The following is a 14,799-nucleotide window of genomic DNA, read 5'->3' on the forward strand; positions in this document are numbered from 1 at the left end:
AACTAGCAGTAAGGCACTTGTAAAATTCAAGGTGGAAATGATTGCTGCCATTTGACTAGAATAAGGGGCAAGACTGAGCCTGAAAAGATCGTTTCATACTGCTACTCTGTTTATAATCACCCAATAGCTTTCCATCTTCCCCAAGGTAAATCCAAAGGCTTCACCATTACCCATATCACTCTCCCCACTTGTGCCTTGAAGACCTATGAAACATGCCCCACTTCAAGGTCTTTGATCTTACACCTCCTCCTTATTCCCACTTGAGACCCTCTGCTCAAATGCTACCTCATCAGTGAGGGCTTCCCTGATAGGGTCTTGCGTAGAAAGTCCTAAGGAATCCACCCAAAAACTATTTTAAAAGTTAGGGTACTAGACCAATATTCAAAAATCAGTTGTATTTCTATACATTAGCAATAAGCAATTCAAAAATTAAGAAAACAATTCCATTTAGTATAGTGTCAAAAACTGTAAGATACTTAGGAATAGATGTGATAAAAGAAATGCAAGACTTGTACACTGAAAACTATGAGATATCTTTGAAAAAAATTAAACTAAGACCTAAATAAATGGAAACACATTCCAATGTTTATGGATTAGAAGACTTAATATTATTAATTGATTTAAAGACTCAAGGCAATCTTATCAAAATCCCAGCTACGTTTTTTTCAAAAGTTCACAAGTTGATCATAATATTCATACAGAAATGCAAGGAGTATACTGCTAAGCAAAATAAGTCTGTCAGAAAAAGACAAATACCATCTGATTTCACGCAAATATAGAATTTATGAAACAAAACAAACAAGTGAAGAAAAAAAAAAGACAAACCAAGAAACGGACTCTTAATTATAGAGAACAAACTGATGCTTACCAGATGGGAGATGAAGGTGAGCAGGGATAGGTGAAATAGGTGATAGGCATTAAAGAGTATACTAATCATGATTAGCATTGAGTAATATATAGAATTATTGAATCTCCAAATTGTACACCTGAAACTAATATAACACTGTTTGTTAACAAGATTGGAATTAAAATTTAAAACTTCATAAAAAATAAATTAATTAAAATAAAATCACTTTTATTTTAATAATAATAATAATAATAAAGAAATGCAAGGTACCCAGAATAGCCAAAACAATCTTAGAAAGGAAGAACAAAATTGGAAGACTCACACTTCCTTATTTGAAAACTTACTGTAAGGCTACAATGATCAGGACAGTATGGTACTGGCATAAGGACAGATATAGATCAATGGAATAGAATTGAGAGTCCAGAAGTAAATTCATGGATTGATGACCAATTGATTTTTGACAAGGGTGCCAAGAATAGTCAATGGGGAAAGAATAGTCATTTCTGAAACTACTGGATATCCATGTAAAAAAGAATGAAGTTGGACCCCTATATCACACCAGAAATTAAAAATTAACTCAAAATGGGTGACAGACTAAATGTAAGAGCTAAAGCTAAAATCTTTTGAAAGAAAACATAGAAATAAATCTTTATGACCTAGGATTATCCAGTTTTTAAGATATAGTACCAAAAGCACTAGCAACAGAAGAAAAATAAATCAGATGTCATCAAAATTAAAAATTCTTGTACTTCGAAGGATACTATCAACATTGACATTGGTACAATCTATAGAGCTTATTCTCAGAGAAGGCAACCAACAGAATGGGAGAAAGTAAGTAACATATCCGATAAGGAACTTGTATTCGGAATATACAAAAAAAAACTCTTACAAATCAGTAATTTAAAAGTTATGATATTGTACTAAAGTTATATACAATGTAATATACAACATATAACCTATCTATAATGTACGAAAGATTTGAACTGACATTTCTTCAAAGAAGACACACAAATGGGCAACATATACATGAAAAATCTGCTCAATCTCACTAGTCATTAGGGTTATCAAATCAAAACCACAATGAAATATCATTTCACATTTACTAGGATTGCTATACTCTAAAAAAACAGACAACAAATGTTTGCAAGGATGTAAAAAAACTGCAAGCTTCATATATTGCTGGTGGGAAAGTATAAGCGGTGAAGACACTGGAAAATGGCTTGTTTTGGAAAACATTTCCTCAAAATGTTAAACATAGAGGTTTCCAAATGACCCATCAACTTCAATCCTAGGTATATGTCAAAGAATCATGAAAACATATACCTACACAGAAATTTGTACACTAATTTTCATAGCAGCATTGTTCACGATTACAAAAAGAGTGGAAACAACCTAAGTGTGTATCAGCAGATGAATGTATAAACAATATGTGGTACATTCATACAATGGAATGTTACCTAGCTTTAAAAAGGAGTGACGTACTGATGCATGCCACAACATTGGTGAACCCTGATTTAGCCAAGTGCAAGAAACCAGGCTCAGAAGACCATATTGTATAATTCCATTTACATAAAACGTTCAGAATAGGAAAATTCATACAAACAGAAAGAAGATTAGTGGTAGCCCTAGGCTAGGAGAGTAATAAGGGATGGAAAGTGATTGCTTAATGAGTAAGAAGTTTCTTTTTGAGTGATGAAAATGTTCTAAAACTATATAGTGGTGATGGTTGCACCTAAAAACTACTGAACTGTACACTTCAAAAGGGTAAATTTTGTATGTGAATTATATCTCAACAAAGCTATTATTTAAAAAATAGCAACAATATGAAATGCTTGCAAAGAGGCAGAGAAACTGGATCGCTCACACATTGCTGGTGAGAATGTAAAATACTACAGTTATCATGGAATAGAGAGTGATAATTTCTTTAAAAACTAAATATACACTTATCATACCACTCAACAATCACATACTTAGGCATTTATTCCACAGAATAAAAACTTACATTCACAAAAAAATCTATACAATGATTGTTCCTAGCAGTTTATTTGTATTAATCAGAAACTGGAAAGAGCCAAAACATCTGACAAAGGATGAATAATTGAACAAACTGATACGTACCATGAAATACTACTCAGCAATAAAAAGGAACGAATTTTTCATACACACAACTCAGGTGGATCTTAATGACATTATGCTGAGTGAAAAAATGCCGGTTTCAAAAATTCATATACCATATAATTCCAATTACAAAACATTATTTAAATGACAAAATTATAGACATGGAGAACAAATCAGTGGTTGCCAGTGGTTAGGGATGGGGAGAGGGTAGGAGGAAAGTGTGGCTATAAATGGGTAGCACCAGGGAGAGCTTTGTGGTGATGAGCTCATTCTATGCCTTGAGTAAGTTGGTGGTTACGTAAATCTACATCTGTGATAAACTGACATAGAACTACACACACACAAGCACACACACACACACACACACACACACATATACTGTACCAAACAATGTCAATTTCTTAATTATAATATTGTACTAAAGTTATAAAAGATATAACCACTGGGAGAAAGTAGGTAAGAGTACATGGCATCGTTACCTCTGTGTACTATCTTTGCAACTTCCTATGAATCTATAATTATTTCAAAATAAAAGGTTAAAAATACCTAAAAACTCACAAAACACTGTTATAGAGGCTCTTTAAAAAGTCCCTTTATAAATGTTTCAGAAAAGGAAAACTTGACAAATTGGACTTCAGCGAATGAAAATCTTTGGCTCTGCAAAAGACTTGCTAGGAGAACAAAAAGACTAGCTACAGACTGAAAATAATATTTGCAAACAACATATCCAACAAAGGACTAATATCTATAATACATAAAGAAATCTTAAAACCCAAAAAGTAAAAAAAAATTAGAAAGTAAACAAAAAATATGCACAAACATTTTATCAAAGAGGATATATATATATATATATATATATATATATATATATATATATGATGAACACATAAAAAGATGTTCAACATCATTAGGGAAATGCAAATTAAAACCACAATGACATATCACTATGCATATATCAGAATTATTAAAATAAAAAATAGTAATAATAGTAATAGTAATAATATCAAATGCTGGCAAGGACAGGAAGAAAATGCATTACTCATACATTGCTGGTGGGAATGAAAAATGATATAGCTATTATAGGAAATTTAGCAATTTCCTTTCAAAACTAAAAATGAACTGAGGTGCCTGGGTGGCCATTGGGTTAATTGCCTGACTCTTGGTTTCAGCTCAGGTCATGATCTCAAGGTCGTGAGACTGAGCCCTGTGTTGAGCTCCTTGCTGGGCATGGAGCCTGCTTAAGATTCTTTCTCTCTCCCTTTGTTCTCCCTCTCACCCTCCACTCATGTGAATGGGCATGCACTCTCTCTCTCTCTCTCTCAAAAAAAAAAAAAAAAAAGATAAAAATGAATTTACAACTTAGAAATTGCACTCTTGAGTATGTATCCTAGCATAATCAAAACTTATTTTCATGAAGAAACTTGTACAGCTTTCTTCATGATATCTAAAACCTGCCAACTACCAAAATGCTCCTCAACAGGTGAATGGTTAAGTAAACTATGGTACATATATACCATGGAATACCACTCAGCAATTAAAAGGAACAACTACTGATATAGCAACTTAGATGAAAGTCAAGGAAATTATGAGTGAAAAAATCTAAAAAGGATACACACTGCATGATTACATTTACACATTCATGAAATAACATAATTATAGCAATGAAGAACAGATGAGTGGTTGCCAGGGGTTATGGATTCAGGAGAGAGGTGTGAGGGTAGCTATAAAGGAATATCACAAGAGAGTCTTGTAGTGATGACACAATCAAGAATCTTGATTCTACCATGAGAGACTGTGGGCTCTGGGAAACAAACTGAGGGCTTCAGAGGGGAGCGGGGTAGGGGATTGGGATAGGCCGGTGATGGGTATTAAGGAGGGCACATATTGCATGGTGCGCTGGGTGTTATATGCAAATAATGAATCATGGAACATTGCATCAAAAACTGGGGATGTACTGTATGGTGACTAATACAACAAAATAAAAATCATTTAAAAAAAAGAATCTTGACTCTACTCATGGTTACATGGAGATACAAATGTGATAAAATTATACAGATATACACACCCACACATATGCATGCATGCCCAAATGATACTTATATAATTGCTGAAATCAGAATAAGTTCTATAGATTATACCAATGTGAATTTCCTGGTATTGATATTACAGTTACACAGTTTATTAACACATGGAGAGGCTAGAGTTGAGGGGTACATAGAACCTCCCTGTACATTTGTTTGTGCCTTTTGGTGAAGATACAATTATTTTAAGAGTTTTTAAAAATAAATAAATTAAATTAAATAAATACAAATAAAAAGTTTTTTAAAAAGAAAGAAAACCAGCTTCTCTCCCCAACCCCCATCTGTATTTCCTACTCTTCCTTTTCACAAAAAGGAAATTGAAGAGTAACTTCTTCAAATTTTAAATAGTGAACAATAGAGGCCTATTTTTCTCTGCTTACAGACTTCTGTTTAGATTAAATTATACATTAAATGAAAACATTCTACTAATATATTAATAGGGGAAAAATTAGGTCTATGAAATCATGTGGCCCAAATTAAAATGTCTAAAATTTATATAATCAAAGAAAGCTAAGCCCAACATCAAATTGTTAGACAAAGTTTTTAATAGTTTTTAAAAGAGATATTACATGGCAATCAAATGCTTCATTAGCTTTAACACGGCCTACATTTAAATGTTTACATACTAGGTCCCCGTTTAATTGGAACTAATTGTGCACAATTCAAATATGCTTTTCCTGGATTTCAAAACTCTCCAAATGTAAAGACCATTTCCCCCCACTGAATTTACAAAGTGAGTTAAGATTTCAGAAAATTTTCCTCCTTTCCTTAGATAAAAGGTGTTAAGTATCTGCTTGGATTCAACTCCAACTTGGGTAATTCAGGAAACACTGATGATCTATAGAATGCATTATAGAAAAAATCTGGTAGAAAAACGCAGAAGGAAAAACATGCTGAGAGCACAAAGAACTCTCCAAGAATGGGTATCTGACTTTAAAAAGAGGGCTAGTGAGAGAAGAACAGGAAAAGTCCAAGCTGCAAAGTAAATTAGGATGATGCAATAGGAATAAAGATCTTTTAGGCTCTGAGAGATTTATAAACATAAATACAGAATTCCCTAAAAGGGCTATGAGAACGAATTATGAAAGGAAGACTGTCTGGAAGTATCGCTATTTGCAAATCTCCCCTGGGTATTTTAATTTCCTTCACATGAGCATTAGCACAAATCTTCCTAAGTTAGTAGTCTGTGCTCTCATTTATTCAGCACAATTAATTTTGCCTCATCTTTTCAAGCTGTCATTTCCTGATGAGTTTTTCCTACTCTTCTTCGTTTTCTATTCCCCTTCCTTAAACTAGGGGTTTCAAATCACGGTCACCATATTCCTTGTGTGGAGAGAGAGCCCTTTCACAGCAGATCCTTCAAGAAAAGCAAATCCTACCCAAACCTAATCATGGCATCTTTACACCCCATCAGGCTTGAGTCCAGATGGAAGGTGAAAGTTGCAGAGACCATACTTTCAGCATACAGCCCTTCCCAGGACAGAGCAGCCCGCAGGAACATGGAATTGAAGCCAGCTTCCACATCTTCAACTCCCAAGACTAAGAATAAGGGCCACCACCTTTCTTCTCTAGGATCCTACCTTTCTTCATAAGAAATTTCACAGAGGAAAACCAAGGCTCCACCCCCTGCTCCCATATTTTCAGTGGAAACCACCCTGAGTAAGCTGTCCCTGCCTTTACTACGACAAGGAAAAAAATATAGGTTAATTTATGATAGCCTCACCAGCCCCCACTTAATTTCTCTCAATGCATGTATGAAGAGCTTCATGTAAATGATGTTCAGAGCATTATTTGTCCCCTTCACTCCTGCTAAGTGACATCAACTTTTAGTTTCTGGACTTAGTATCTGAGTGGTAAATACATGATATCCAAAAAAAGGACTATGAATTCAGTAATTTCTACGTTAGTGTTTTATTCATTATAGCAGCATAAAATGCTTATAAAATAGTTCAATTCATGTGCAAAGCCTATTATTTACTTAGTTCACAGCCAACATGTGATATATCCCTGTGCTGATGGATCCCTTTCAATAGTTCTTCATTCCATTCTCAGGTTGGAAAACACTGTTCTAGGGAATGTTCCTGAAGCAAGGAGTTGAACTGTTTCCTATAGCAGGAAAACATTAGTCTGGGATTTTAAAAGTATGGCCATGCTTACATGCAAGTGAAATTTAAAATACCATGAAAAGAAAACACAATGTAAGGATGATTTGGAAGCTTCACTGAGCTATCCTGGGGAATCATTCATGAGCACCAACTGAATTGCACTGCCAGACAGGCATGCCACATGTGAGACACTTATGTCAAGGCAAGTCTTTTCCAGCTCCCCAAACTGGGGAGAATCTTGTGTCACAATACCGCTTTCAATCTCACTCGCTATTTCTCTTTTTTCTGCTTCTTTTTTGATGTTTTGTTTCTGGGTGAGTTTGCACTGGCCACCATTTTTTCTGACTTTCATCAGAAGCCTGCCTTTGATTACATGGTCCAACAATCTGGTCTCTTTGAGTGGAAGATGACAGAGAATCTGGTTTCCATTCAATGGAAGATGAAAAGAAATCTTCTCTTCATATTTATTTGTCTTGAGGATTCTGACATCTCCTGGTTATCTCTCTGTGTTTTGTCTTATTTATGCACCATTATGAGTTAAAATCACTTAAGAAGAAAAACAGTGTTTTTCCCACTAGACTGGAGAGTAGCCTATGAATTGTGGAACAGCCAACCTGTGTGGCTTTGAGCTCCGTTGTGTATTCCTGGTCATCTTGCTACCCAGCCACAACCTACCAGTGAGTTTTGCAGATGCATGCTGTAGTTATTTCTGTAAGTCAAGTCGTCTCACTATGTGTGCGTAAATGAATATTGTCTTTTTCCTGCTTTGCGAGAGTAGAGGAATTAGCCTTTAAAATGGTTTATGAAATTTTCATGGTTGATTTCCCTGCCTATTAGAACCTGGACACAATAAATGCTCTCTTTATATAAATAAATAAATAGTTTATGAATAATTGTAGTTCTTTCTGTATCTGCGTCCAGTAAGAGTACTTGTGCTCACCTTCTCTCTCAAAAATTTAGAAAATTAATTGGACATAAAAATCCGTAATGTGTACATGCTATAAGATATATAATTCAATCCAATCTACCACCATCGGAAAGAAACTGCATGCAAAGATTTAAATTAATGAAACTGGTTTTGTGTGGCTTTGAAAACAGACAGCTCTGACCTCTGAAAGAGTTTTGTGTAGTTTGTACAATTTTGAAAACAACTGTGTGAATCATCCGGAATGTGAGTTGGAATGGGCAAAGCAGGATCACTGCTGGCTTGTCTGGTGCTTTATGACCTCTAGAGAAACAGAAGGGTTCTGAGTACAGTAGCCTCCCTTACCCATGGGTGACACATTCCAAGGCTCCCAACGGTTATCTGAAACCTCAAATAGTACTGAACCTTATACATACTACATTTTTATCTATGTGTACATGCCTAAGATGAAGGTTCATTTGTGAATTAGGCATAGTAAGAGATGAAAACAATAATAATAAAATACAGCAATTATAACAATATACTGTAATAAAAGTTATATGGTCTCTCAAAATATCTTACTGTATTGTACTCACCCTTCTTCTCGTAATGATGTGAGATGACAAAACGCCTGTGCGATGAGATGAAGGGACGCGAATGACGCAGGCACTGGGACCTAATGTTAGGCTCCTACTGATCTCGTTTCTGACAATAAGTCAGAAGGAAGATTATTTGCTTCCTGACTGAGGTTAACCTCAGGTAACAGAAACCACAGAAAGTGGAAGGGCAGGCCGGGGGAGGGGAGCAACTGGACACCACTTTTTCTTTTCTCACTCAAAAGAAAATAATTACATAGAAGTACCCAAACGAGTCAAGTCAAAATATAAAGAAAAATAAACCTCAGAGTTCATCCCTTAGCTTCACTCACAGTCTGACGGAACAAGCACCACAGAAAACAGCTTACAACAAAAGAAAGAAAAATCCAGCTATAAACTCTAGCTTGCCAGGAGCTGATAAGATTCTTCAATTATACAAGTGGGAAGTGTTTCCTGAGCAAACACACTGGTATATCTTGCCTACCTCCAGTGAAAATTAATAAATTAGGTTATCAATTCTCTAAAATTTATCAGCCCTTCTGTTTTGATTGGCTTATAAAGACTAATAAGCATACATACATTTAAAGCAAAAGAAATCAGGAATTTCCATAAAATAAACAATTTTTGATCTTCTAATGCTTTAAATAAGCTAGTCCTTTGAGAAAGCTTCAGACACTCTCTGAAATAGTATCTCAGGGGGAAAAAAAAAAAGTGGGGGGGAGGACAGGGGATGTTAAATTAAATTATTGCCCTTGGTTGCTAAGTTCCAAGATAAGATGCAAATAAATACAAGCTGTTAGGAAAAAATAGTTCTAAGAGCTCTTCAGTACTTTTAAGCAAAAGTTAAAGATTTTTTAAATGTATATAAGTATAAAATGAAGTTCAGACCATATTGCTGATCAAGGTGAATTCTTGAGACAATATATTTTCCCAGCATGAAAAATGTTAACATAGTAATGTACTTTACAAAAAAATTTGGTTTTATTTTCCCATGAAAAGCTATCTAAATTCTCTAAAATAATTTTATGGGTCAAGTAAATCTCACTTCCAAAAATATTTAGAATTACAGAAAATAAAAATCATAAATTCCAAATTAAATTAGAATAAACCATGTCTTGATTTAAAAGGACTGATTCTTAGAAATCTGTACTGAGAATTTAAATGTCACCTCTCTGGTAAGCCCATAATACCAACAGGAACTGTGTTTTACCATATTGCATAAACATAAATAAATAATTTCCAAAATCCTCAGTTCACTATGAGAAATTTGACTAAAATTAAATTGAGAAGTTTTTGGTTACTTGAACAATCCTTTAAAAATTTAAATTCATAGAAATAAAGAGAATGCAAAAACACCAAGCATAGTTTATATACATGCCTCTTTTTATACATTAGAGAGGAGCTATCAGTTAGTAGGTAGACACAGTTGCGCAGATACCTTGGAGGCATATTAGCATACACGTTTCTTTTTCCTACCTCAAGAAGGGTGAAAGGGATGCAGGTGACCACAGGCAAATGCATACTACGTGTGCATATGAGGCACGCCGTCCAAACCGTAGCTCTGTCGGTCTGTAAGAAGCTTGTGTTGACGAACTGTTCTCAGCAATCGGTTTCCCAGAAGTCCACATACCTGTGGAGGGAAGTCAATCACCTGCGTTAAAGGTTGAAACCAATTAAGAAAGAGAATGAGACTATACAAGGTATAAACATTACAAAGGAATATGAAAATATTTATAAAATAATGGATGTGATTTTCCTGCTGGTTTATATAGGAAAAAGATTAATTTTGTCTTAAAATTTGATCATGTAAGAATGTGAAAAGAAATAGTAAAAAAAAAAAATTTAAGGCTATACAATGAGTTGTAGAAGGTCAGAGGGAAATGAATTATATTTTTCTTGGTCTTACACCTGCAAATAACGAGTTTGAAAGAAGTATCTAGGAAGTAGTAAAATGTTTAATAAAATTGGCTTAACTTTGAGGAACTAATTTATAAGGTAGAATTCAGGGATAGGCAATCTGCTTCTATAAAGGACCAGACAGTAAATATTTTCAGCTTTGTGAGCCACAGGTCTCTACTGCAACTACTCGGTTCCTCTGTCGTAACCCCAAAGCAGTCACACAACAGATAAACAAACGGATGTAGCCAGATTTGACCCCTGGGCTCCAGCTTGTGGAGCCCAGAGACAGATAAAAGGCTATGAATTCTTTAAAGAAAAATGCTACATGGGTGGTATATAAAAAGAGTAAAACTAGAATTTAGTTTTCTTCCAATGAAAACGGCAAATTGATCTTTGAGTAACAGTGCTCTTCATGAGAAATAATAAAAATCATTCTATGCCTTCTCTATACTCAGCAGCCTCTTAACTTTCTGTACTTCCATTATTTGTTTTTGAATCAATTTTAAGAAAAGTCCACTTTTGAAAAAGCTACAATTTCTAATAATTATAGTTACAGGCTGCTTAGGTTATGTTCTTTCTCGTCTGAAGCAAATCATTTCTTGCCTGTAGGCACCTATGACATAAGCTCATACTCTATTTCCTCTGACAAATATTTTGGATGTTGTCTTTCCCAATTTAGGCCCCATATTCAAAATAGCTCATCCTTTATAACCTAATCTTTGGGATTTTCCGGACTGGATAATATCAAAGATCTCCCCCCCCCCCCCGCCCCGCCAACACATACACCTTATAAAAGAAGTACAAGAAACAACTGGATATGTTGGAAAGTCTCCACACTTTTACTTACCCCACACTATTTATCAAAGCCCACAATAATGAATAAGCTAGAATATCAAAAGGGAAGTTCAACCTCCCTAAGTCAATTATATACAAGTAAAATGTTATTAACATGAATATGTTTTGGAATTGAGTTATCTTTCAGATTGGACAGAAATATATTGATGGTTATGTACAAAGACCAGCATATTAACTCCCAACTACTGAATTTTCTTTTTAACTAAAATTTTTTCTAGGCTTAAATACCCTTGCTAATTAGAAAAATGATAACAGGGGCACCTGGGTGGCTCAGTCCATTAAGCGTCTGCCTTCGGTTCAGGTCATGATCTCAGGGTCCTGGGATCGAGCCCCACATCATGTTGTCCAGTTCCCTGCTCAGCGGGGAGCCTGCCTCTTCCTCTCCCTCTGCTGCTCCCCCTGCTTGGGTTCATACGTACTCTCTCTCAAATAAATAAATAAAATCTTTAAAAGAAAGGTGATAACACTCAGATTACAGTATGACTTAAAATGTCCTGAAAATTTGTCAATGTCCACAATATACTTTTAATCTAGAGGCAATCAGTGAGCAACTCCTTACAAATTCCACAATACATTATACATCAAGAGAGGCATCCATCATCCTTTGTGACATTATCTATCATAATAAATTAATTCAAGTCAACTGATCTCATCACTGACAGGTATTTTTTGTGTTTCCCTCAAAGTTGCCTAAAAGTTCCTGCTACAAAATTCGGATCAGAAATCTGAGTCTTCTGGAAGAAATATCAAAAAAGCCTCAGTAAATTCTATGTTCTCTTAACCAGTTATATTAAAGTAATAGACTAATGGGTGTAGGCTTGCCAGGGGAAACGGACACTGTCATCACTAACAGATATCTGTCAGTGTGTACCAAGGGTCTAAGTCAGTAACTCCAGAAGCAAACAAATTCATGAAAGTAGGCTGCAAACTCACCTAAGATCAGCAAAACAAGAATGGCCTAAAACAAATGAAACTGACTCGGGTGTGATTGATGATGTAACTTTCACATGAGAAAATCCTTCTTGATCTGTCTCTATACCTCAATTTAATAGACTATACATATAAACATGTGTGTGTGTGTGTATACATATATAACTAAAATAAAATACTCTTCAAATGGTATCTTGTTTCAATCAAACTCAAAATTCAGGAAAAAAAATCTATGAAAGATCTTTAAATTATAACCTAATAAATCATCAGAAAAATCCAAGATCTATGATTCTGGAAAAAGTGACATAAATTGGCCTTTTTTATAAAATAACTCAAAATAGGGATAACCATGATTAAATATTATGCAGGGGCGCCTGGGTGGCTCAGTCGTTGGGCGTCTGCCTTCGGCTCAGGGCATGATCCCAGGGTCCTGGGATCGAGCCCCACATCGAGCTCCTCTGCTGGGAGCCTGCTTCTTCCTCTCCCACTCCCCCTGCCTGTGTTCCCTCTCTCGCTGGTTGTCTCTCTGTCTGTCAAATAAATAAATAAAATCTTTAAAAAAATAAATAAATACATAAATAAATAAATAAATATTATGCAAAGTACTTTACTAAATCTTTTTACTTTCTGAGATCATGTTATTTACATAGATTTAGTAAGAATATGTCCTCCCTTCTGCCAGAATATAATTGAAAAAATCAAATTTATAACCTCCCCATGCTAGAAATGTCACATAGAAAAATAAATTTCATTTAATTGGGTATAATAATAAACTATGATTAAAGAGTAGAAGCTATACATCATATGTGAAAATGATGTCTATAAATTTTCTATTGAAAATTGGGTTGCTACCTGTTTTGTGGCTCGTGATATCCTAACTTTATTGATGGTACAGAATGTAATGTCCCGACTGGAAACAGGGAGAAGAGTAGAAGCCCCTACAGTTTATAGGTACTACAGACAAAACCTGAGAGAACGGGACAGTTCTTTGTACCTGGTCTCAGTAAACAAACTAATAAGGGAATAAACATACTTCTCACACATAAAAAGGATAGAAACTCAGCCCTGAAGCCTTTTTAAAACTTTCAGACAGAAACTAACTCCCAAGCCTTAGTATCCTATGGCGCTAGTTTTATTAACCACATCAAAAGGTGGTATTTGTGCATTAATCAGCATTCCCTGTTATACTTATAAAACCAGCCAAATAAAACACCAAATTAATTATGTGAATCATAAAAATTCCAAGCACACAGATGTGATGAAACTGGCACCTTTGAGGAAGAAGGGCTAGGAGGGTCTATGAAAGCAAGACTGCTACCTTGCTCTGCCTCTTTTATGAGTTACTGCAAACCAAGCCCAACACCATTAAGCACTTTGCACCTGAGAACAATAATAACAAGAAAACAACCAGGATTGCCCTGTCTCGCTCTGATTCTCAAAATAAATGAGACCTCCAGCCATTAGGTCACTACTCCTTAAAAACAACAACAGAAACTTTATTCCTGACTTCGGAAGTCTTGCTGCCCCCAAATACAGGATCACCTTTGAATATATGATAATCAAGTGAGAAAACTGTTGTTTTTCCACCATCAACATACTACAGTCGTCTTGGTAACTAATTTCTTTTCTTTAAATAACCGTTACATATTTTATTTGGAAAGCCGTCTTTAAAAGCCTGGACTCCCTTGCAAAAATCTCTTGGCAAGTAAGCTCCTTTTCTGTTCTGAATGCTTTTGTCTCTGTGGCTTCCTCCCACGTGTAAGCCCCCTGTTCTTCTACATGGAGCCCCTGCAAAGTAGCTTCGAGAAATTCCCTGTGAACTTGTGCTAGACACACTGACCCTGGCACGGTTACAACTAGCAGGCCACCACCGCTTTGTAGCCTGGGGGATGTCCACTCCCAGGTCCTGGAAAGCCGTGAACGGCTCTAAGGCTCGGTTGTTTGCATCTGGCAGGAACACACAGCCATCTCTCTGACACCACCAGGTTATCATCCCTTTTCAGCCCCGCAAGCTTCTTTCAACATGCTCCCCTTCCCGCTCCAAAATGACCCTGAGAGGGAGGAAAGAAAAGGCAGGCTCAGAGGAGGTCTTCGGATATTAAATCAGCCCAAGCAAAGAAAATCCACAGTGGATAAATCTTCTATTTCCTTTCCCCTCTGAGCCTGTCTGAATGAGCAGAGTCACCCTGCCTCTCAGCCGTTATCTGCCTCTTCAAAAAGTTAATGTAGCTCCCAATTACATCTTTTTTTCCTCCTGTTAATCTTGGTTCTGAAACCAGACTGCTGCTCTTCCTCTGCTGTCATCCCAGTAAGCCAAGTCTCAATTAGCCAGCCTCGTGGTGATTACCATCTTGTCGCTTCACTCTTCAGACATTCTTTAATTTCCTGGAGCATGCCAGCCCCCTTCCTCCCATCTTCTCTCCTTTCAAAGCCCTTTTGCTAAAACTGCAGCCCACAATGTCTA

The sequence above is a fragment of the Ursus americanus genome, chromosome 3 (assembly GCF_024610735.1).
Source record: "Ursus americanus isolate L20-20 chromosome 3, mUrsAme1.1.p, whole genome shotgun sequence".
NCBI lineage: Eukaryota > Metazoa > Chordata > Mammalia > Carnivora > Ursidae > Ursus > Ursus americanus.